Consider the following 27,211-nt stretch of genomic DNA (forward strand, 5'->3'; position numbering starts at 1 on the left):
ATGGGGTAATAAAGTTGATTTAAAGAAATAAGTAAGACACAAATACATTTAAGATGAATAGAAAACTAAAAGCAAAGAAAGCAGGAATAAGAATGAAAAGTTAGTTAACCAAATGAAAATGTTGGTTATATACTACAGAGAAATTTAAAATGTAGCCTTTGTGATTATCTGCTCTACTAACCAAAAACCAGTTTATCCATTTTCTACAAATTAATATCTAACTCTACAAAGATGTAAAATGCCTGGGCTTTAATTGATGGATAATGGTAAGTGAGTAACAGTCCCCAAGAATCAGATGATTCTTGGGCAGCTTGCTAGATCACGCCCTAGATGACTGAGAACATTACAGTCTTCTTTATGCCTTATATTCTTAATTATCAAAACTCACAGCTCTCTACCCTTTGGTCACCAGGGCTCTCACTACATTGCTCTCTTTTCCACTTCTTTAGGCTTTTATACCTATTACTCCCTGTGTCTGAAATGTTTACTTAATTTCTCAGATCAAACCTCTCAGGTAGTCCTTCTTTCAATAGCTTCTTTCAAGAGAGAGGGATTTAGCTATCCCATAGCTTATTAGCTTATTATTTAGCTATCTCACCCCTTACCCACGGCTCATTCATCCTGTAGATCATCATCGTTTTTCTTTATTCTTCAGCAGTGTTCAAAATCTGCATGTATGTATATATATGTATTTATTTATTTTCTTACTAACATGTAAGCTATATGAGGCCAGAGCATCATCTCTCTGTTCATTAATGTATTTCCCTTCCAAGAACAATTACTACTCATGGTAAGTGCTTGATAATTACATGTTAAATGAATGAATGTCTAAAGATTGTCATAGTACACTTTTTAAGAGTTTGAGATTTTATTCAAATTGTATCTGAATAAGGGCTGCCAATATATTTGTTCAAAGAAGGCATACCAGCATTCGATTTACTGGAAATAGAGGAGTTGTCTGCCTGGATATTTGTATGTCATTTCAAGATTTGCAAAACAGAAATCTGGAAAAACCTTTTTTTGGGAGACTGATTCCTAAGCACAAGGTGCTGTAGTGATCTATCACACATTCTGATCAGGATCAATAAAGAATGCATAATTACTTAGACTAGGATGAAAGGTTTGCATAGTCTGCAAAGCTTAGGTAAGAGCTGCACTAGCAATGAAAGAGTTTTAAAGTTCAAGGCTGCTTAAGGGACTTTGTCAACATCCTACTGATTTTTTAAATGAATTTCAGTATCTAATTTGAAGATATCAAGGCACTTCTGTAATAAATTTTGGTAAAACATGATAAAACCTGAAGAGTCTGTTACAAAGTTTCCTCTGTTTGCTGTTCATAACCTTGCCTCACGCAAGTTCAGATGGATAGATAACATCTGAATAACTCACAAGCCTTAGTGAGAATCTAGTTGCTCCTTATGACATTGTTGCTGAGAAAGAACACACAGGAAAATACATCACATACTCATATCCCTGCTCCCACATAGACTGTGGGGTGTCTGACCTAGTGTAAAAGATGGAAATAAATAATTGCATGATCTCTCTCAAGGATACTTTATTTTCAATTAGCAGTACCTAACACAAAATAAGAGGATGCAAAAGAAAAAAAATTAGTTTTACCTCTTAAAACTATTGGACTAGACTAACCTGGAGTTAACTCTAACCCTAAAGCTAAAAGAAGGCATGGGGTGCTCAGAAGCAGGTGAAGAATCCTAAAGGAAAGTCTGTGAGCATCTTCTACCTGAGAGGTGTTGGCCAATGAAAGACCCAACTTTCACTGTCTGATTCTCAATTCTTCTAAAAACTGTTGTTGGGGTAGCTGTTTTGGTTAGCTGATTAGTTGATTCAGAAAAACAATCATTCTAGTTTCACTGAATTGGCTCGATGTTTCACCAAATGGGTAAATCTGGTAGATATTTTGGTGCCTAGGGACAAACTTCAAATATAAAGAAAGTTGTATGGCATAGTTGAAATGGGGCTAGACTAAGGTCTGGGATACCTAGATTATTGTCCTAGTTTTGATACTGACTAGATCTATAATTATTTTACTGTCAATTCATGTCTCTGGCCCAGAGTTTTACAATCTGTGCAATAATGACAAATGATCCCTGTGGCACTATAAGTTCACAAGTTTTTTTCATATGCACTAATTTATTTGATATACATAAAAATCCCAGAAATAAATATGACATACATAATTATTATTCCCCATGTTATAGATGAGAAAACTAGGGGTTCTGCTTCTGATTATAACTGAGTAGTTCCTACTAAAGCAACTCTTCTGCAAATAGAAAGTATACACTCTAAGCAAAATGTTAAAAAAAAAAACAGCTATCCAAAGGCACTAGGCCTTATCTGATAACAAGCTGATCCTGGAAGAAGATGAACACTTGCATGACAGAAACAGCATAAGAGGAGTTTCCCACCTTTTATGGCTTTCAGCCTGAGGTGAGACTTCAGACTAAATCAGGGGCAACAACTAAGACTCAAATAGAAGCCTATCATCTTACTGGCTTAAAGACAGAGTACAGATCCAGTGCAGCCATAGAAGCTGAAAAGTGAAGGAGAAAATCCTGGAAAAAGAAAGTTAGACAGGGAGAGCTCCAAATTCTGTGTCTGCCCAAATGTCTGGTAAATTCCAGAGTTATGCATGCATGAGACAGACTCTAAGCACTACAGCTTAGGCTAAAAAAACTGAACTGAATTTTCAGTTGTTGACCATTGCAAGGGAGACAGAGTTTGAAGATCGAGATTTGCCTAATTAACTGCCTGGTTAAAAAAGCAATGAAACAAAAATTTATAATCTTCAGAGTAATATAAGAGAATTTGCAGTCTTTTCATTGGATAATTTGCAATGTCCAAGACATAATCCTAAATTACTTTACACATGAAAAAACAGAAAATGTTATCCACAGGAGAAAAAGATTTTATAAATAAGGAAAGTAACATAAAGTAATGTAATTTAGCTAAGGTTTGATAGCTAGTGAAAACCAGTGCCAAACCTTGAAATCTGGTCTTCTAACTCTAAATCCCACTTTCTTTTCACTTCTTTAAATCTGTTCCATCTCTAAAATTTTATGTCAGTGTGATATATTTCTTCCAATTCAATAAAAATATCTTGCTCTGATTAAAGCTGGTCAAAAAAGTACTAATCATTAATACTGTTACTGTAAAAGCATATTTCAAAATACTCATTTTATGTGTTCTCCCCAAATTCTGTCCATTGTGTAACCATTTATCTTCTTTGCCTTGCTAATTGCAGTCCAGTTTTGTTCAGTCTGGGATATCATCCAACTAAATGCTGTACTAACTTTCCTAGCCTCCTATGCAGTTATGGGGTGCCATGTAGCCCAGTTCTAGAAATAAAGACATAAATAGAAATCGGTTATTTATGAAACTTTTACTGACACTGTTCTCACTCACTTACTGCATTGAAAATAGACATTACTTCTGGTCTACAAAAGGAACAGTCTTTTAACCATGATGTAAAACACCTGGGTAGAGCTAGAATATAAAAATTCTTAGTCTCTAATATCAAATCTAAGCATGTGAATCAATGACAGCAAATGCCTTCCTCTAGACTGTTTGTTATGTGAGGTAAACAAAACCTAATTTGCTTCATTGACTGTAATGAAGAATTCTGTTGCTTGCAGCCAGATACATTCCAAATTGACAACTTCATAAGACAGATAAAACATGTATGGTCTCCTGCTTGAATCCTTGAAAGTCACCGTTCCTTTGTACTATATAAATCTAAGTATTATCTGCTTTAAGATGAGCTGTAGCATTTCATGGGCAAAACCAGAAACATTATATTAAATGTTCATATATTTTATAAGACCTATGTTTATTTTAGCATGTTAAAATGTGTGTGTGTGGGCTTGGCAGGTAGGGGGAGTATTGCTTAAAATGACAATGAACTACCACCACACACTAATTAGAATGTCTAAAAATTTTTTAAAACTTGGTAATACAAATTGCTGTCAATAATGAAGACAACAGAAACTGTGATTCATTCCTGGTGGGAATGCAAAATGGTACCACCACTTTAGAACACAGTTTTATAGTTTTTTATGATGCTAACCATACAGTCTTACTATACAATCTTGCAGTTGCACTCTTAGATATACATCCAACTGATTTGAAAGCTATGTCTGCCCAAAAACCTGCATGTGAATGTTTATAGCAGCTTTTTCCCTAATCACCAAAAAGTGGAAGCAGCCAAGATGACCTTCAATGGGTAAATAAACTGATACATCCATACAATGGGATATTATCCAGTGATAAAAAGGAATGAGCTATTAGGCCACATAAAAACATAAATGAATATTAAATGCATGTGGCAAAGCAAAAGAAGCCAATCTGAAAAGGCTGCATACTATGTGACCCCATTTACAGAACCTTTTATCACTAAGTCTTTTTTTTTTTTTTTTGAGACAAGAGTTTCACTGGTGTTGCCCAGGCTGGAGTACAATGGCGTGGTCTCGGCTCACTGCAACCTCCGCCTCCTGGGTACAAGCCATTCTCCTGCCTGAGCCTCCTGAGTAGTTGGGATTACGGGTACCTGCCACCACACCCAGCTAATTTTTTGTGTGTTTTTAGTAAAGATGATGTTTCACCATGTTGGCCAGGCTGGTCTCGAACTCCTGACCTCAGGAGATCCACCTACCTCGGCCTCCCAAAGTGCTGAGATTACAGGCACGAGCCACCGTGCCTGGCCCACAAAGTCAATTTTAATTTATACAAATTTAAAAAATAAATTAGGAAGTTGATGGATCCAGGGTAGAATGCTGAATGTGACAAAAGAACATAACTTTATTACAAATGTATGAAACTGCCAGACTAAGGAAGGTAGTGGGGAAAAGTGCTGACCGAGGTAATTGGAAATGAGTGGAGACTGTAAGACTAAAAGCAAAATAGATTGTATGTAAGAGCTGTATTCTACTTGATAAAGTTTTAATCCATGGTAGTACAGGTTAACAATTCTGAAATTCTTATAATGTATATTGGAATTGAACAAATAAGTAAACAGATGGCAGAGAGAGAGAGAGAGAGAGAGAGAGCCAGATAAACAAAGAATAAGCTACAATGATTCATGTAGCAATGGATTCCAGTTGGAAATACCAGCATGAACTCATGGTTAGCTTAATATAAATATATATGGATACGTAAAGAAATTCCTATAGAAGTATGTATATATACAAGTTAATGTGCACAAATATATTTTCTTTCTCTACCAGCTGATAGGGTCTCGTGGCAAGAGCAAATCCAGCACCCATTTTTAGTTTTTAATACCATCTTCCTATGAATAGAAACAGAGCTCCATGGAGAAATGGCTAATTCTAGGTCTGAAGCAGCCAATATGTGTGATGGGCCTGGAACGTATTGTGGTGGCAAGTCCTCAAAAAATAAAATAAATTGATGGGGACATATCAAAGGGACCTCAGAGCAACTGAAGGAGCTCCCAGTGACCAAAGCTGGAATAATTTAAGAAACAAAATCAATGGCTTCAAGTCAGATTATAATCCAAATATAAAATATCTATGAGTTCATATTGATATAAGTAAATGACTGAATGAATGAACAGAGGACAATAGACATATCTTCTATGTAGCTATTCCCCTCTCAGGGAGGTAAAGCAAATGTCCCACACATTAAGTAGGGGTTGCACAGAGTGACTTTCTTCTAAAATCGTACAGTATGTAAACGGGGAAAAAGAAATAACTCTATAGTGGAGAAATCTGGCAGTCACTACTCAGCAGAGTCATCCAGGTTAATATCATCAGTGAGAAGTCATGTTGATAGCATGCACCTTGATCAGAATGATGATCAGAGGTGATCAGAATGGTGCTTCACCTCTGTGCTCTTTTTCCTGAGAACCCATAGCTCCATTTTAATCATGACAAAAACATCAGACAAACCCAAGTTGAGAGACATTCTGCATAATTCCTAGCCAGTACTATTCAAAATTGTCAAGATGATCAAAAAAGTCTGATAAAAAAAGAAAATCTGAGAAACTGTCACAATCTAGAGGAGGCTAAGGAGACTTGTCAACTAAATGTAATATTGTATTCTGGATAGGATCCTGAAACAGAAAAAAAAATTAGGTAAAAACTAAGGAAACCAAATAATGTATGGACTTTAATTTAAAAGATCTATATGTTGGCTTACTAGTGACAAATGTCTTATACCAGTGCAAGATGTGGACAATAGTAGAAACTTGGTGTGGGGTATAGAGGAACAGTCTGTACAATCTTTAGAACTCTTTTGTAAATTCAAAAATATTCTAAAAAATGTTTATTTAAAAGTGCATGTGTGTGGAGAGGGGAAGCACTTCTTAAAATCTAGGTAATACAGTGTTTAGGGTTTTGTTAGGTCCTGTTGTTTTGCTAAAGAGAAGTAGTTGGTTCAGAACTTGTTAAATGATCATCAGTCAGCACTTTGATATCTTATATCTTCTCAGGAAACTGTTTTTGTATTTCTTCCAATTTGTCACGTCAATAATCCCAAGAGCAGGACTAATTTGCCTTGTGTTCAGGTAGACAGAATTAGAAACATGATCAATGTGGTGGTTACTGAAATAAAACTTGACCTTTTCTCACAATCACAGACTTTTCTCTTGACTTGTGAAGAGATATTTCCCCAAGAAATAAAAGAACTTTTATACTTCATAAAATAAAAAGAGGAAATAGGCCAGGCGCAGTGACTCACTCCTATAATCCCAGCACTTTGGGAGGCCGAGGCAGGTGGATCATGAAGTTAGGAGTTCAAGACCAGCTTGGCTAAGATGGTGAAAACCTGTCTCTACTAAAAATGCAAAAATTAGCCAGGTGTGGTGGCAGGCCCCTGTAATCCCAGCTACTCGGGAAGCTGAGGTAGGAGAAGTGCTTGAACCTGGAGGGCAGATGTTGCAATGAACGGAGATCACACCACTGCACTCCAGCCTGGGCGACAAAGACTCTGTCTCAAAAAAAAAAAAAAAAAAAAAGTGGAAATAAAACTTTTAAATCATTTTAATAAAAAAATAAGCTATTGAATGCAATTCAGCATTTTAAAATGTTTGGAATTCAAGTAATCTTTGTAGCAAAATTGATAAAAGCAAAAATAAGAACTGAAAAGCATGCCAAAAATTGGGGAGATATAAATACTATAGCACCAAGCAGGGAATCTGCTTAATATGACAATGAATGCTCCAAAAGCCTGTATTTCTTCTACTTCTTTCCTCTTCCTTACAATTTCTTTCTTTTTCACCTCATGGTTTCCATTAGGAAGTAGTCTAATTTGAAGTCTAATACCTTAGCATCTAGTAGCGGTTTGCAAAATACAAAGTTAAGGTGGTAGGACACAAAAATGAGCTGTTTTACTTTGTGTTCATGCTTTTGGTAAGAGCACTACTGTAGAACCAGAGAGTTATTATAGAAAGTCTCAACTATTCCATATCTATTTGCTATCAAGACAGTGTTGTGTGCATACACATGCACATGCATGCACTTACACATGCACATGCCATACTGCAAACACACACACACACACCACACTGCTCATGTGTGTCAACAGGCTAGCTGCAGGTACTCAGTATGCTGAGGGCACAAAAGGGAATGGACAGTTGCATTTCATTCAGAGTCAGCTAAGTGGTGTATATAGGATACATTTATCAGATTTCTGTGCCAATTGTTTGCTGAGACTTTGAGAGAATAGAGCACATGACAGTTAAGTTTTAGTGTAAGAAAGTGTGATTGTTGTAAGCAGGCTTAGGGACCATAAGGAATTGCCCAAGAGGGAAATTCGGGGTATGAAGTTAGCATGAGAATCCCTGAATATTCAGGGGGCAGCAGTACAAGCCTTTATAACAAATGTCAACAAGTGAAAAGCAGACACTTAGAATTAAATGCCACAAAGGCAAACATTCCATTTTCCATTTTTTTAAAGAAAAACTTGAGGGTGGTCTTGTAGACAGAGTAACTGATTTCAAGACAAGAATAGGATATTTTACCTTCCTTTGTCTAATATACGGCACAGAGAAAATGCCATTGCACCAGTAGTCAAGGAGCTGCTTCTAGTTTCAGTTCTGCCTCTAGTTTAACTTGTAACCTTGGAGAAAGCATCTTAATATTCTGACCTTAGTTTTCATTTTTTAAATAAAGACATTAGACTAGATGCTCTGTAAGTCCCTTCGAAATCTATTTTTCTGAGGCTAGGAGGTTGATGTAACCATGTGATCAGATTTTTCAGATAGTTTCCCCAGAAAATTGGCACACGAAGAAAATGACTTTAGATATTCAGAATTCTGAATCTGCAAATAAATAGATACATTTTAACATTTTGTCATTCCCATGCCCATTTTCCTCTATTTTCTTGTTGTAAATACAAAGATTATTTTCCACCAAAATGTTTCTCTTTTTCTCCAGTTAGTACATAGCTTCCCCTTTCCTTCATTCTTTGCTCCTAGCCCCAGAAAATGGAGTTGATGCCAGTTAAGATATTTGCAGGTTTTAGTCCAGACTCCAAGGCTTGAGGGCTCCAAGCAGTGGGGGACATTCCTATTTCTAGTGGCTTGGACTTACTCTGCTTCCTATTCATTGCACATATATTATCCTCAGAAGATTTTTGGAAGATCCCTTATTGGTCTCTAGGCCAGTTTGACCCCTTGGAAATATTCAGGATCATGCATTCCAACTTCTTGGAAGTATTTTTACAGCTAAATTGTGCTTTTGACTCTGTGACACTTTGAGTTTAGAATCTAAGACTGTTTAAGTGAGTAAGTTATGCATGGGACATGTTTTCCAGTTTCACACTTCTGTGCAGATCCATGACCATGTCAGCAGTAATGTCCTTCCTGACTGTGTTGGGGGCTTCTGAGGACAGTGAGCAGCCTGGCAAGCTGTTGGTCTTTCTCTGCCTGTTGTCTGTCAGCCTTGTCGCTGGAACATGGATAAGCATTGACAGAAATATTCTTTTTCACGAGAAACAGCTATTCAAAAGAAGAGGGAGAGCATTTCTACACATCAGCCATTTCAGGGATTTTTCGATGACAGTTTGTTGAGTAGGATGTGGGTGATGTATTATATGAAGCTCATAACCACCAAGTTTTCAACTGACAAATTAACTAGAGGATTTTCTCAGTCATTAACTGCTTGACAGGTTGAGAGTGCAAACTGCTTTAGACTGATTTTTGCTGACAGACTCCTTAAGCTGTGACACATCATGTCTCTAATGTCTTCATTCTCGTATAAAATGTTCATGTAAAATCCATACAAATGAAATGGCTTTATATGAAGAAATAGTAATATTTCAGCAGTCAACTTAAAAAGTACCTTTTTTTATTTTGTATTTTTTTTTTTTGAGACAGAGTCTCGCTCTGTCGCACCGGCTGGAGTGCAGTGGCGCGATCTCGGCTCACTGCAAGCTCTGCCTCCTGGGGGTCATGCCATTCTCCTGCCTCAGCCTCCCGAGTAGCTGGGACTACAGGCGCCCACCACCGCACCCGGCTAATTTTTTCTATTTTTAGTAGAGATGGGGTTTCACCATGTTAGCCAGGATGGTCTCGATCTCCTGACCTCATGATCTGTCCACCTTGGCCTCCCAAAGTGCTGGGATTACAGGCGTGAGCCACCACGCCCGGCCAAAAACCACCTTTGTATATTACATATGGAATTATTTTAAAAACAAGGACAAGGAAATCTACTAATTAAGCAAAATATATCCCTCATTTCCATAAGGGCAAGCATGGAATTTTAAATGATAAAATCATTGAGAGACCAAAACCTGGTGATTGATCTCTATCATTTATACCCCACATCTAATGATTAGTGATCAAAAACAAAATTAGACAGCCTTTTAGTTTTCTTATTGTTTTTAAATTCTCTACAGACAATGCAACCCTTAGTGCCTGTACCTGAGAAGTCTTCTCTTACCCTTCTTCCTATCATTGGTATACCATGAGTCATGGAAGAGGCATAATTTTGAGAAATAGCATAATTAAGGTATACCCTTCTATTATAGGTATAATGGTTCGTAACACATTGTTTAACAAAGAACTCAATTTTGCAAAAGAAATAGTTGGAGTACCTCCTCCATTTTCAAGGATATCTTAGAGAAATCCATCTGTGTCAGTGAAGCTGATTGAGCTCCTCATCCCTGAGCTGTTTCTTGCCTTCACTGGCACACACCTTGACTCTCCACTATTTAACACAAATTTTTTCTCCTTTATCTACTGTCTATTTCTCTGGGCTTCAGGATTTCTTTGTCTCATACTCCTACTGTTTCCTTTCTTTGCCTGCATTTCCTCTAAGATAAGATAAGGATATAAACTCCTTCATGGCTAGAGACTTTGATTATTCGTTTGTACCCTCACTGCCTTATTTAGTAACAGACCATTACTGGGTTCCTATCACGTGGCTGTTGTAATGTTAGGCCCTTTATATTTATTATCTGTTAATTTTTTCAGTCATCAGAAAGAGCAGGCTTAATTATCCCAATTAAAGATTGAAAACCAAGATTCAGAGAGATTAAGAAACATTCTCAAAGTCAACCAACCAGTAGGAGCTTGGATTAGAATGCAGGTGGATGTGACTCCAGTGATCAATTTTTTAAGTTCAAGGATTTATGTATCAGTTTTCTATGTAGTCTGATAATATGTAACATTATATATTATCAAGCATTTACTATGCTCTAGTCATGGTCTTAAGTGTCTATTACATGTATATTATTCTACTTAATTCTCATAGCAATTGCCTGCCATAGGTATGAATACTTTGTTGAAGAAGTTAAGTGACTTTCCTATGGTCACACAGGCAGAAAGTGGCAATGCTTCAGAGCATTGCTCTGCAATCATGTGCCACAGGATGCTAAGTCTTGGGCCAGTATTCCAGAGTAAATTTCATGTACAAAACTAGACATGATCATGTACAACACTGACTGCTGTCATCAATAAGGAATAAGAGACAAATGACAACTGCAAATTCATAAATCATGGTTTTAAAGAAAATTTGTCCTTTCTATTTTAGTTTGTTTCCAAAATGGCCCTAGCTCTATCCACAATGTGTTTATCAGGTGACTGGCTAGGTCTGGTTCATGAAGGGGTGAAAAAACAGGATTTTGTAATAGCCAAGTGCATTTGAATACCAAATGTGGGTTCTTCCAAGTCAGTCATTAGTTAATTGGTCTTTCCCTACCTAGTAATCTGGTCTAGTGTTTCCATCTACATTTAAATAACGCTACTTGTCCTGATGCTTTCAGTAGATGCTGCTATCCTATGATTATAAGGAAGCATTTATACATTTTTAAATAAATTGTACATTTATAAAATTTTGAGTAAGAGGCTATAACTGTAGACATTGCAGCAAGAACAAATGCTTTTGGAAGCTAAATCTCATTGATTTAATGTAAAAGTGTTAAGAGATAGGCATAAAGAAAATAACATTCCATTCTAAAACATTCCGAAATCAAACTTGTTGAGTATGTTATCTGTGGGTTTCTTTGAACAACAATGTATTTTACAAAATAGAATTAAAATCCAAATTGACACATGTATTTCTTCATGAAGAAAATGCTTGGTACTACTCCACATTTTGCCCCAAATGTTATTTTTTTTTTAACTTGGCAGCTGAATAGTTTAAAATCTTTCTAGTCAAATTGGGCTAGTATTAAATTATGCATGGGCTTAACCAAACACAGTTCATGTGTATGATACTTTCTGTTAGTGGAGATCTGAATGGTGGGAAGCCTTCCAAAATGCTTAATCAGAGAGTAATCACCCACACTAAAAGATGCTGGAGTTTCACGTGGTGGTAATGTTTCACACAGAGCTGCACAGGGCTGAGCTGCAAGTCATCACCACCCACACAGCTCATTCCAGCTCTGTTCATTGCTGCCCAGTCCATTTATGGGCAAGCCCTTCTCACGGCTCTTGGGAAGTAGTCACACACCATTGATTCTCACTACTGGAGATTCTCCTGGAATCCATCTAGACACATCTGGGTTCGAATCCTGACTCTAGTAGTTAGCAATTCTCAGACCTTGAGCAAGTCATTTAGCCTCTCTAATCCAGTATCTTCCCCCATTAAGGGAAGACAAGAATACTTACATGATTATCGTAAAGATTAACTATTTAGCACAGTGCTGGATGAGTAGCACATGCTCAATAACATAGATGATATTATTGCCAACAGCAGAATTCCTATTTAATCCAAGGAATTGCAATATTGTTCTATTATTAAATATCATTTGAGAAGAAGATTCCACACATTTCTGGGTAACTCATCTTCATTTTTAATTTATGTATACATTTGTTTTCTCCTGCCATATTAAAGATCTAATATGAATTATCATCACACCATGAGGAAACCTCAAAGGCTAATTCCTTATTAAAAGTAAAACATTAAGGCATGTTCCATAAAAAAATCTTCAGATAGTTCTTAAATACCCACAAGCAATTCACTGAAGAGTTGGACTAACAATGTTCTCAGGATCTGGATGGTATGCCTGTGACATATAGAGCTGAAGAGGCATGTCACGAATAAACACAGTTGCCTAAGTACTGACTGTGTGTCAGTCTGTGCACCCAATAAACTAGGCACAAAAATATACTAGGCACAATTATCGAGGCTGCTGGGCTGGCTGGGAAATGTGTAACTAATGTTTAGATTGTAACAAATTTATTATTTTAGTGAATACTCACATCTAATCTTTCTTCTCCCTCTGTTTTTGGTAGCCCCTTCTATTTCCTCCTAGAGATTCCATCAGCCTCCTACTCTCAAGCTACTCAGGGCCTTGGAGGAATTTCCTTTTGGCTGTTCTTGTCCCCATGTATTAGCCTGCTATCATGCTGCTAATAAAGACATACCTGAGACTGGGTAATTTGTAAAGGAAAGAGGTTTAATTGACTCACAGTTCTGCAGGGCTGGGGAGACCTCAGCAAACTTACAATCATGGCAGAAGGGGAAACAAACACGTCTTACATGGTGACAAACAACAGGGCTTGTATAGGGGAACTCCCCTTTGTAAAACTATCAGAATTTGTGAGACTTATTCACTATCACAAGAACAGCATGGGAAAGACCCGCCCCCATGATTCAATTACCTCCCACCGGGTTCCTTCCTTAAAGGCAGGGCTGGGACACTTCCATGAAACTGGCTGACAAATGCCTATGGATCTAAAACATTAGATTTAATTTCCAATGGTGAATTTCTAACTCTTCAGGAGACCAGGCAAACAGCCATTTATACTCTGATCCTAAGGAGAATCCATTCCTCCTTATAGATCCCCATAGATGTGGTACCACAAAGACTGCTTTTCCTTAGATACAATTGAAGGCCAAGATAAAGCTGATTAAAATGGACTAAGTATTTAAGACTCTTCTTGTCGAAAACCAATCAATTATTAAAGTTATCTTTCTCTGAGAATATTATGATGCTAAAGACTACCCATTTAGTAAAAATGCCTTAAAATTTGATTATTATGGTTGTTTCCAGCTATAGCTATATATCTCTCTGTAGAGAAGATAGACAAGACTAAAGAAGAGAAACACTTGTCATTCTGGCACTGTAATTGGAATTTGAAGGACTAGGACTCCTGTACTTGGAGCCAAGAATAGTCTTAGTGTGTGAACTTGTAATTTTTTGTCTTATCCTTAGCTGGTATACTTGAGTGAAAATCTTGTTCAAGTAATGGACTCAGAGTTCTTGCCCTGTGCAATAGGAACTTTCCAGTTGGCAGAGCTCTTTAAGGAGAGTTATTTACTTTCCAGATCCCCTGTGGTTATCATGTGTTTTTGCCCACAACGTTCATCAAAAAAGCAAAACAAACCCACAAAACACTTGCACTATTTTATAAAGCTATAAAGCTGACAGATAGGAAAAGAGAAAGGCAAGGTTTAGAAATGTTCTAACTCAGTGACAATCAAACTTTTATACTCATAAACCCCCTAAAAGAATTTTTGAAAATATTCACACATTTTTTAGACATGTGAATATTTTTGTCATAAATTTTTGTCATAAGTTTAAATAAATACAGAGTATAATTTCCTATATGTTGCAAATATTGACATTTAAAAATAAAATATCATTCTTTTTATGTATCCAGTAGAATTTAAATGCTACAGACATTTCATACCCAACAACATCCTTTAAAATATACACGAACAAACTTTTTAACAATCAGACATTCTGCAATATCTGTATGTATCTTTGAAATTGGATTTCCATTCCATTTCCCACATAGAATTTTATTCTAATATAGTATGACTTTATGTTTTAAAATCTTTTATTGATCACCTTCTCATACATTTCTGTAATTATGCACATACACAGTTAATTTTTCAATTTGTCATCATGAGGTTATAAGAATTAAAATGTTTTGCTTGATGAATGATCATTACAATCATTAATATATAATCAAAACAATATAGATGATATTATTACTAAGCAGAAAAAGTAAAATTTTGTTTTAAATATATCTCTTGAAACAAATGGAGTATGCTGTTTGTAGTTGTTGATTTATCCCTTGGTTTGGTGCCCTGGAGATTTGTACCCTTCACATAAGGTGCCATGTAAGATTCCTGACTAGTGTGGGTAGGCCTATTTCTTACAAAGTGGAAAAAGAGCTGTTGTGAAAGGTGGTGGGGAAGAGGAGGGACGATGAGTAAATTTTAGGAAAGAAAATACATAAAACACATGATATGTATCTTTGTAAAACTCTTCATGACTGCCTGCTACTTGGAAGGTCTTCGAGAACACACAGGGCTACTCGTATCTGCCAGTTTGAAGACCACTGCTCCTGTTCACAAAGAACTGCTCATTTTATAAAGGAGAACTTGAGGCCCAGAGAAATGAGCTAGGAAATGTGTTCAAGTTTCAAACAGTGAATAAGCAGCATGTCTGGGGCTCAAGTTGAAAGTCTGTAAGCATGTATCTCAGCATCCTTTATTCTATTCCACAAGAATAGCATGGTCATTCTGCCAGCAAGAGACCACTTACTTTTATCTTTGTGCTCATGCCCAGGTCTAGAATCACATTTTCACATTACCCAGGCAGTATTACTTGGAAACAAGACGATCTGACCGCTAGTTCTCTGCCATGATGTTCCATTGATGGTGTTATGGGATTTAATTTGTCTTCTGTTTTAGACCTTTGATCCTTTAGTCTCCAAATATTCTGAAACTGATGTTTTCCCTGCAAGAGCTGGTATTTCCTACCATTCTTACTTTTTTTTTTTTAAAGGGAGGAGCATTTTCATACTAAAAAGCTCAACTATACTACTGCAGGCTACATGAAACTCTCAATCGGCCTGGACAATCTATCCTTCTGAAAAACTGCTAAATTGTAACCACTATTATAAAAATAAACCCCAAAACTGCACAACAGACTGAAACTGATTTGTGATTTTCCTGAAACTGATTTGTAACCTATCTGATATATTGTAAAAGTCACTTCTTTCCATCAAGCTACTATACTTACATTAATGCAACTGAAAACATCAGCTTTTACAACAGTTATTACAAACATTAAGTTTGCAATCAATAAACTCAGTTGGACCTTTTCCATGAACTTTTATCAGGCCAGATCTCTATCATTTCTGTTTATGTAGCTAATTAAAGAAAAAACCCCAAAATTGCAAAGACCTTATTTCACATTTTTTCCTATTAAATTTTATATTATCTTCAGGGCACTGTGATACATATTCTATGATTTGGAGCTATTTATTGCTCGTGTTAATTTTCAGATATTGCATTTTATTTTACTAGTTAGATACTTTGGTGAATTTTCTGTTTTAAGAATTGGCTAAAATTAATGATTTTCATGTGCACTGAAAGGATGTTGACATGGACGTTAGAGGTCTGAGAAACACAGCCCTGATGCCTGCCTGCCCTAAAATAACATAGAAGAATATCATTTACCATGGTGTCTTTAGGATGCTGAGATTTTCCCTGTCTGGAGTTTCAGAATAGCTTGTAACTTCAGGCAAACAGAGTTTCTTCCCATTTTTCTCAGTATCACTTTAACTCCCTTTTAACATGGACTTAAAATTCCCAGAAATAATAGCTCCCTTCTTGGCTTTACCCTTCATTTACTCCTTTTTGAGGAAATTGGAAGTGTAGCTGAATGCAGTTTAAGCTTTTCCACCATTCTCTCTGGTGCAGAAGTTCTCAAAGTCCCTGACACTTTCATAGGGGGCTTGTGAGGCCAAACCTACTTTTATTAATATGTTATCATTAATAATATTAAGATATTATTTGCCATTTTCACCATGCTGACATTTGCTCTGATGGTACAAAGAACTGAAGTAGCACCTGTGGTTTCCGTCATGCCATTCACTCATAGACAACATACCAGCTTCATTTGAGAAGGTTTTTGATAAAGCAATAAAAATTATAAAGTATATTAAATTACAAGAAGAACACACTTTTTAATGACATTCTGTGTGACAACAATGAGAAAAACTCATGATATCGTTTGGCTGTGTCCCCACCCAAATCTCATCTTGAATTGTAGTTCCCATAATCCCCATGTGTTGTCAGAGGGACCTCCTGGGAGGTAACTGAGTCAAGGGGGTCATTACCCTCATGCAGTCCTCCTGATAATGAGTTCTCACGAGATCTGATGGTTTTTATAAGCATATGGCATTTCCCCTGCTGGCACTCACTGTCTCTCCTGCCACCCTGTGAAGAGGTGCCTTCTGCCGTAATTGTAAGTTTCCTGAGGCCTCCCCAGCCATGTGGAACTGAGTCAATTAAACCTCTTTTCTTTATAAATTACCTAGTCTCAAGTATTTCTTCATAGCAGTGTGAGAATGGACTAATACAACTCATAAAGCACTTGTGAGCAGGATGGTTGTCTGAAGAAAAAGCACTTGTGTGATTGCAATGCAAGCTGAATGAACTGCATTTTGCAAGAAACAACATTTTTATTTTAAAAGACACTGATATGCTAACTATGGCTATTAAGACTGTGATATTTAATAGATATTTTCATGAAAATAATTGAAGTGAGCCTGTCATGTTAAAAAAAAAACTGACAGCATAGATTGACAATTAGAAAACTGGAAATTTCAAGTGAAATTTAGAATTTTGGAAAACTGTGGTGTCACTCTAAGTTTGACAGCTTCCCAGTTTGTAAAGACTTTTCCGATGAGATCAGAGGTGATGATAATTATGTGATTTTTTTATAATGCTGAATGAAATGTGTCAATATTGAAAAGATCCGTGTAATTATTAAACTGTTATATTTTCAATGACCAAAGCATAATTTTATGAATTCATGGCTGCATAAAAAAAGCAAACTGTGAGATTCACTAAAGAATTTTAATGAAACAAAGTACAAAATGCTCATTGATATGGGTTTAGATTCCAATTGCAACTATTATTTGAGAAACTAGCACTTGTTGAATTCTAATGTAGTATCAAAGAAGAATATCCAGAGTTGTCTGAAGAGATAATTAAAATACTACTTTCTTTTCCAACTACATATGTGTGAGAGGCCAAGTTTACTTTAGCTACTTCAATAAAAGTAGCATATTAAAACAAACTGAATGCAGAAGCAGACATAAGCATCCCAGTGCCTCCTATGAAGTTAAACATTATGTAGATTTACAAAATTGTAAAACAATGCCACTCTTCTTGCTAAATTTTTGGTTTGGGAAGTTATAGTTATTTTTATAAACACATGTTACTATGTAATGGGTTTATTGTAATTTTTTACTGAGTAATTAATGTTTTAAAAAGTCTGGTTTTAATGTTTAATATAGAAAACATGAATAAATAGAAGCTACTTAAACAAAAACTCTCTGGAGTCCTCCAATAATTTTTAAGAATGTGAAGAGATTTTGAGACCAAAATGTTTCACCATTTCAGCACACTGGTGCTCAGCCATGATTCTAATGTGAGTCCATCTGCATATTAGAATCAGCTGAGACCTTTAAACAAGTCTCAAGCATGGGGCCTACCATCAGAAATTCTGCTTAATTGGTCTGGATTGTAGCCTGGATACAACGGCTTTAAAACTTGTTCTGATGAAGCTACTGAGTAGCCAAGATTGAGAGACACTTGAAATCACCTTTGCAAAAATTATAACAGTGAGAAAATTATAACGGTGCAAGAGATCTGATCTAACAAAGTCCATCTTGCCTTTAATCTCCAAACTGCCATTGGGCATTACTGTAAGTGGGCCAAGCTGACTATGGGATAAATTTATTTTATAGTCTAAATGATAATAACACTTCCCAAAACTAAGCCACCTTTATAAAACTAATAAAAGTCCACAAGTTTAGGATTATGAGTGGGACCTGAATCTGCTTAGAGACAGACATAGTTAAATAATTACCAGCCATTGTTCCAGAGGTCACAAGATCTATAACTTCCCCAATTACTTCTGTAATTAACAACACTATTGTGGAACCTAAGATTGGCCTTTTGAGATGCCTTTTCAGACTTTTGCATTTCTGATGACTAGATGACTTCACCCAGACCCATGACTCAAGACTCCACTGGTCCTGTGACCCCTACCCAAAAGTGCACTAGGGTCATTTTCCACAGCCCTATGGCTACATCCCCAAGCAATCAGCAGCATTCATTCTGTAATCCCCTGCTTGCCATCTATCTTTAAAACACCCTGTCCTCTGAATTTTCAGGGAGGCTGATTTGGGTAATAACAAAACTCTGGTCTCTTGTTTAGCTGGATCTGCATGTATTAAGCTCTTTAATGCAATTTCCCTGTCTTGATAAATTGGCTGTATCTGGGTGGGGGTCAAGATGAATCTGTCAGGTGGTTACACAGTGACAGGGCTTGCATGCCAAATAATCACCTTAGGCATAAATACCTACATATTCACTAGAACACATTCCCAGCATCTCTGTGTCAGAGTATATCAATGGATGATAGCCTGTTTCCTATATGTTGGAAACTCTTTTCTATTGTTCCTGAATAGGTATGTATTTTGTTTTTCTCCATTCTCCTTTACTTGGGGTGGTGTTTTTATAGACCATTCCACTTGTTTGCACTTTTTCCATTTATTTTTATGTGCATTTATTTCACAAATACTTTAAAATGGGCTCTTTCTTTGGTCTGAGAGTTAACTAATAAAAGATATCTAAGAAGGTGCTTACAGGAACTGGAAGTTAACTTGGTTGTGTTGAGAAGCCTTATAGGAGGAGCTTTGACTAGAATAAAGGTTATTTATCCTGGAAGAATGGTAAATTCAGAGTACAGGAAAAATGACCAAGTTCTGTGCAGTGGCTAAGAATGGTTCATTTAAAGTTCTTATTCATCATAGAAGATTTTGCCTAGGCTCTTAATGGCTACCTGAATTAGCATTCTAGTGTCTATCCTTTTTTTCTGAAATGTGCTTTGGACACACTAACTTCTGTTTATTCAAAACATCTGCCATATGATGTCACTTCTGATATTTAGCTACCAACCAGACCAAGAGTAATACTATTCCTGCAAACACAGGTCTTGTTTCTCGATGAACAGCGCAGTTTTCCTTTCATCTTCAAAATTCCCAGAGCAAGGCTGGAGGAAGAGTGTTGCCTATGGCTCAGTCCTTTGTGATGTCTTGTACTGGCCACCAAGTGTCACTCTTGTTCTTTTTGCTATTGAAAAAATGTTCTTATAGACAAAGGGACACTGGGTCTCTGTTCCGGTTCTGTTATATAGCTTCTAGTTCCAGCTGGAGGCTTTTGCATTTTAGCCAGCTTTCTTGTGTGACACCGCTTTAGCAGCTTATAGCTGGTTGCTTGGATCCTGCTGTTTGGGTTAATGACATGAAGAAGAAAGAGCAATAGCACACTGATATGATGGATTTGAGTCTTTGTGCCCCACTCACCTGGTTGAGCTGGGTTGCCCAGCTTATTTCTTGTCTTGAAGAAATCACTTTGACAACTCTCTCTGCAAGTGATCATTCAGAGTAAATCACTATGGATTCCTGTTGATAGAAACAGAATGCTGGTTATTTATAACAGCAGAATCATATAATTTCAAAGGGGTAAAAAATGATTGTGAACTCAATTTTATTATCAGTATAAGGCCAATTACAAAGCAAAATATAGAACATGCTATTGAGAAATGAATGTATTGTCATAAAGAAACACATTTTCCCAGAATCTCAATAACAAGACCCTGCAGTGTGTAGCATTTCAGTTCTTCTTTTAAGTTTTAGCTTACAGATTTTGTTTAGCGGAAGGGGAGGGGGCATTGAGGGGGGAGTCAATGAAATTTGATGTTAATAAAACAGTTAATGTCCATGCAAATGCTAACTTGATGTTCATCTGGGCCTGTTGGTGGGAATATGCTGTTGATGAATATGTGTACCAATTTTTCTAGAATGTGCCTTCCTAGTTCCATGGTCAGTAGATAGAAAGTGATATTTTGAGCCCCCAGTAACAAGTTAATCACACTGTAGTTTTTCACATCTATTCTCTGACATTCTGAAATTCATAAAGCAGGGTTGGAAGCCCCAGTATTGGATCTAATTTAATTTAACTTAATATAATCCAGGGCTGAGACTGAGTGATTAGATTTTGTGCTTACAACAATTCTGGTTCCTTAAAAGTTTATCTTTAGTGGAACAGGCTGGGATGAGTAAATTGGAAACTAAGAGTCTAGATAAAAGTAGGAAACTGGACTTATTGATGCCGCTTCCCCCAAATCCTACTCAATGTGCATTAATTGTTGATATATACACAGGCTCTTCTGGATGCCGCATGTGTCATGAAATGAACTTGGACTTTTGATTTTGATGGCTTTGGGATTTAACTTCTGGTTCTGGCACATATTAACCATATGACCTGGAGCAAGTAACTTTACCATTCCAAGTCTTAGATTCTGTAGCTCTAAAATGAGGAATAATAGCATTAATTTTCCAGGGTTATAATTTTTAAAATAATATATAAAGGGTGTTGGGTGCATAATAAGCACTCAATAAAAAGTATAAACAACTGCATGATGAAAAATGCTCTTTAGATTCTCTTCCGAAGTTTCCAAGAGCTGTATCCCCACCAAATAATAGTGAAAACAAAAAATGTTAAACTGTCTTGTTGTATAACTATTCTGTAGTCATTCAGTGAAATGAAAAAAGGTGGCTGTCCCCAAACAATAGTTGTTAGTTGATATATTAGCTTTCTATTGCAGCTGTAACAAATTATCACAAACTTAGTGGCTTAAAACACAGATTTATAGAAATTATAAGAGGATTTAAATTAATTGGTTCCAAGAAACAGGTTATCAAACTGGCCTTTCCAGATGAAATTTGTCATACATTCAAAGGGTATGGTATAATCTCCTCATGGGGGTAAGGAGGGAAGGAACATGCAAACCATGGCCTGCTCTGGAATCATGGTTACTCGGATTATTAATAGTAGAATTGAATTAAATGAGAAGTGAAAATTAGTCACCAAAGCAACAAAGTGATTATAAAGATGATATAATCATCAGGCTTTTTATTATGGTCCTGGAGAGGCATATGCAGGGAAAACATGACATTAAGGGCCATGAACATCCAATAAAGAACACACATGGAGGACCCAAAGTTCTTCAAGTAAGCTTTGAAGAAATGCTTTGAGTAGATTTGACTAAGGACAAATCCTAGGGCTGATTGTCAGAGTTACAGAATGGAAGAGATCACCAAGTGTCTATATTAAGGTAAAGGCACTGGTGGGGAAGAAGTGGAATGCTGAGAAATAGGATAGGAACATATGAGCTGACCCAGACAAGTCCAAATGTCCTAAATGTACCTTAAATTATCTTTGCCTATGGAGGGAGCACCATTTCCCTATCGGAGGAAATAGTCCCTGCTGTAAAAGCTTTTCACCGACTGTACTTGAAGCACTAACATCCGAACAGGACCCATCCCTACCACCTCTGATTGCCTCCAGAGAAGTTACAATATTATATAACCCTAAGAGTGTTCAATAGAAGGCTTACTCAGAGCAGAGATAACCTATAGATTAAAAATGTGTAAGACCTCAGCAATACATAGGGGCAAACTAAAGGCATTTAGGAAGCTTGTGGGGGTGAATTCTAAAGGTTTTTGAATAAGGGGGATATGATATGAGGCTCAAATAGGCCAAATTCATTGCTATGATGGACAACCGAGGAGTCAGGATTTGGTGTGTTGGTTCAAACACCTGGAAGTGATATTCATCATCTGTAGGATTGGCAAATCTAAGTATATTTGTCTAGATTTTTAAAAGTAGAAAAATGGGGGCAGCCAGCCAGATGGCCGAATAGGAACAGCTCTGGTCTGCAGCTCCTAGCTAGATCAACACAGAAAGCAGGTGATTTCTGTGCTTTTGACTGAGGTACCCGGTTCATCTCATTGGGACTGGTTGGACTGTGGGTGCAGCCCATGGAGGGCAAGCCGAAGCAGGGTGGGGCATTACCTCACCCAGGAAGCACAAGGGGTCAGGGAATTCTCTCCCCTATGCAAGGGAAACCGTGAGGGACTGTGCCATGAGGAATAGTGCACTTTGGCCCAGATACTGCACTTTTCCCATGGTCTTCGCAACCAACAGACCAGGAGATTCCCTCTGGTGACTATTCACCCAGGGCCCTGAGTTTCAAGCACAAAACTGGGCAGCCATTTGGGCAGACACCGCGCTAGCTGCAGGAGTTTTTTTTTTACCATACTCCAGTGGTGCCTGGAATACCAGTGAGACAGAACCATTCACTCCCCTGGAAAGGGAGCTGAAGCAAGGGAGCCAAGTGGTCTAGCTCAGCAGATCTCACCCCCACAGAGTCCAGCAAGCTAAGATCCACTGGCTTGAAATTCTCACTGCCAGCACAGCAGTCTGAGGTCGACCTGGGATGCTTGAGCCTGATGGGGGGAAGGGCATCCACCATTGCTGAGGCTTGAGTAGGCAGTTTTACCCTCACAGTGTAAAAAAAGCCGCCAGGAAGTTCGAACCGGGCGAAGCCCACCGCAGCTCAGCAAGGCTGCTATGTACAGACTGCCTCTCCAGATTCCTGTTCTCTGGGCAGTCCATCTCTGAAAAAAAGGCAGCTGTCCCAGTCAGGGGCTTATAGATAAAACCCCCATCTCCCTAGGACAGAACACCTGGGTGAAGGGGTGGCTGTGGCCGCAGCTTCAGCAGACTTAAACATCCTGCCTGACAGCTCTGAAGAGAGCAGCGGATCTCCCAGCAAAGTGAGCTCTCCTAAGGGTCAGACCGTCTCCTCAAGTGGGTCCCTGACCCCCGTGTATCCTGACTGGGAGACATCTCCCAGTAGGGGCCAACAGACACCTCATACAGGAGAGCTCTGGCTGGCATCTGGTGGGTGCCCCTTTGGGACAAAGCTTCCAGAGGAAGGAACAGGCAGCAGTCTTTGCTGTTCTGCACCCTTTGCCGATGATACCCAGGCATACAGGGTCTGGAGTGGACCTCCAGCAAACTCCAGCAGACATGCAGCTAGGAGCCTGACTGTAAGATGGAAAAATAACAAACAGAAAGGAATAGGATCAACGTCAACAAAAAGGACATCCACTCAGAGACCTCATCTGAAGGTCACCAACATCAAAGAACAAAGGTAGATAAATCCAAGAAGATGGGGAGAAACCAGCACAAAAAGGCTGAGAATTCAAAAAACCAGAATGCCTCTTCCCCTCTAAAGGATCACAACTCCTCACCAGCAAGGGAACAAAGCTGGATGGAGAATGAGTTGGATGAATTGACAGAAGTAGGCTTCAGAAGGTAGGTAATAACAAACTCCTCCAAGCTAAAGGAGCATGTTCTAACCCAATGCAGGAAGCTAAGAGCCTTGAAAAAAGGTTAGACGAATTGCTAACTAGAATAACCAGTTTAGAAAAGAACATAAATGACCTGATGGAACTGAAAAACACAGTATGAGAATTTTGTGAAGCATACACAAATATCAGTAGGCGAATCGATCAAGCAGAAGAAAGGATATCAGAGATTAAAGATCAAACTAACGAAATAAAATGTGAAGACAAGATTAGAGAAAAAAGAATAAAAAGGAACAAACAAAGCCTCCAAGAAATATGGGAATATGTGAAAAGACCAAATCTACATTTGATTGGTGCACCTGAAAGTGACAGGGAGAATGGAACCAAGCTGGAAAACATTCTTCAGGATATTATCCAGGAGAACGTCCCCAGCCTAGCAAGACAGGGCAACATTCAAATTCAGGAAATACAGAGAACACCACAAAGATACTCCTTGAGAAGAGCAATCCCAAGACACATAATCGTCAGATTCACCAAGATTGAAATGAAGGAAAAAAATGTGAAGGGCAGCCAGAGAGAAAGGTCGGGTTATCCACAAAGGGAAGCCCATCAGACTAATAGTAGATCTCTCTGCAGAAACCCTAGAAGCCAGAAGAAAGTGGGAAACAATATTCAACATTCTTAAAGAAAAGAATTTTCAACCCAAAATTTCATATCCAACCAAACTAAGTTTCATAAGCGAAGGAGAAATAAAATTCTTTACAGACAAGCAAATGCTGAGAGATTATGTCACCACGAGGCCTGCCTTACAAGAGCTCCTGAAGGAAGCACTAAACATGGAAATGAACAACATGTACCAGCCCCTGCAAAAACATACCAAATTGTAAAGACCATCAACACTATGAAGAAACTGCATCAACTAATGGGCAACATAACCAGCTAGCATCATAATGACAGGATCAAATTCACACATAAAAATATTAACCTTAAATGTAAACAAGCTAAATGTCCCAATTAAAAAACACAGACTGGCAAATTGGATAAAGAGTCAAGACCCATTGGTGTGCTGCATTCGGAGACTCATCTCACGTGCAAAGACACACATAGGCTCAAAATAAAGGGATGGAGGAATATTTACTAAGCAAATGGAAAGCAAAAAAAAAGCAGTGGTTGCAATCCTAGTCTCTGATAGTACAGACTTTAAACCAACAAAGATAAAAAGAGACAAAGAAGGCCATTACATAATGGCAAAGGGATCAATGCAACAAGAAGATCTAACTATCCTAAATATATATGTACCCAATACAGGAGTACCCAGATGCATAAAGCAGGTTCTTAGAATCCTACAAAGAGACTTAGACTCCCACAAAATAATAGTGGGAGACTTTAACACCCCGCTGTTAATATTAGACAGATCAATGAGACAGAAAATTAACAAGGATATTCAGGACTTGAACTCAGCTCTGGACCAAGTGGACCTAATAGACATCTACAGAACTCTCCACCCCAAATCATCAGAACATACATTCTTCTCAGCATCTCATCACACTTATTCTAAAATTGACCACATAATTGGAAGTAAAACACTCCTTAGCAAATGCAAAAGAATGGAAATCATAACAAACCGTCTCTAAGACCACAGTGCAATCAAATTAGAACTCAGAATAAAGAAACTCACTTAGAAATGCACAATTACATGGAAACTGAACAACCTGCTCCTGAATGACTACTGGGTAATGAAATTAAGGCAGAAATAAAGATGTTCTTTGAAACCAATGAGAACAAAGACACAATGTACCAGAATCTCTGGGACACATTTAAAACAGTGTTTAGAGGGAAATTTATAACACTAAATGCCCACAAGGGAAAGCAGGAAAGATCTAAAATCGACACCCTAACATCAAAATTAAAGAACTAGAGAAGCAAGAGCAAACACATTCAAAAGCTAGCAGAAGACAAGAAATAACTAACATCAGAGGAGAACTGAAGGAGATAGAGACATGAAAAACTCTTCAAAAAAAAATCAATGAAAACAGGAGCTGGTTTTTTTTTTTTTTAAAGATCAACAAAATAGATCGATAGCAGGACTAATAAAGAAGAAAAGAGAGAAGAATCAAATAGATGCAATAAAAAATGATAAAGGGGCTATCACCACTGATCCCACAGAAATACAAACCACCATCAGAGAATACTATAAACATCTCTATGCAAATAAACTAGAAAATCTAGAAGAAATGGATAAATTCCTGGACACATAAACCCTCCCAAGTCTAAATCAGGAAGAAGTCGAATCCTTGAATAGACCAATCAGAAGTTCTGAAATTGAGTCAGTAATTACTAGCCTACCAAGTAAAAAAAATCCAGGACCAGATGGATTCACAGCCAAATTCTCCCAGAGGTACAAAGAAGAGCTGGTACCATTCCTTCTGAAACTATTCCAAACAATAGAAAAAGGGGGAATCATCCCTAAATGACTTTATGAGTTCAGCATCATCCTGATACCAAAACCTGGCAGAGATACAACAAAAAAAGAAAATTTCAGACCAATATCCCTGATGAACCTAGATGCAAAAATCCTCAATAAAATACTGGCAAACCAAATCCAGCAGCACATCAAAAAGCTTATCCACCACAATCAAGTTGGCTTCATCCCTGGGATGCAAGGCTGGTTCAACATACACAAATTAATAGATGTAATCCATCACATTAACAGAACCAATGACAAAAACCACATGATTATCTCAATAGATGCAGAAAAGACCTTCAACAAAATTCAACACCCCTTCATGCTAAAGACTCTCAATAAACTAGGTATTGATGGAACATATCTCAAAATAATAAGAGCTATTTATTACAAACCCACAGCCAATATCATACTGAATGGGCAAAAGCTGTAAGCATTCCCTTTGAAAACCAGCACATGACAAGGATTCCCTCTCTCACCACTCCTATTCAACATAGTGTTGGAAATTCTGGCCAGGGCAATCAGGCAAGAAAAAGAAATAAGTGGTATTCAAATAGGAATAGAGGAAGTCAAATTGTCCCTGTTTGCAGATGACATGATTGTATATTTAGAAAAACCAGTCACTTCAGCCCAAAATCTTCTTAAGCTGATAAGCAACTTCAGCAAAGTCTCAGGATACAAAATCAATGTATTGCAAAAATCCAAGCATTCCTATACATCAATAACAGACAGAGAGCCAAATCATGAGTGAACTTCCATTTGCAATTGCTACAAAGAGAATGAAATACATAGGAATGCAACTTATAAGGGATATGAAGGACCTCTTCACAGAGAACTACAAACCACTGCTCAAGGAAATGACAAGACACAAATCAATGGAAAAACATTCCATGCTCATGGATAGGAAGAATCAATATTGTGAAAATGGCCATACTGCCCAAAGTAATTTATAGATTAAATGCTACCCCCATCAAGCTACCCTTGAGTTTCTTCACAGAATTGGAAAAAAACTACTCATATGGAACCAAATAAGAGCCTGCATAGCCAAGACAATCCTAAGCAAAAAGAACAAA

At 37.5% G+C, this 27,211-nt stretch overlaps 1 protein-coding gene across 1 annotated transcript in view; it reads left to right on the plus strand.

The window, feature by feature from the left end:
- KCNN2 (potassium calcium-activated channel subfamily N member 2) overlaps window positions 1-27,211 on the plus strand; it is an 827,086-nt gene that overhangs the window by 326,823 nt on the left and 473,052 nt on the right. The window lies entirely within an intron of this gene.

The sequence above is a fragment of the Pan paniscus genome, chromosome 4 (assembly GCF_029289425.2).
Source record: "Pan paniscus chromosome 4, NHGRI_mPanPan1-v2.0_pri, whole genome shotgun sequence".
Lineage (NCBI taxonomy): Eukaryota > Metazoa > Chordata > Mammalia > Primates > Hominidae > Pan > Pan paniscus.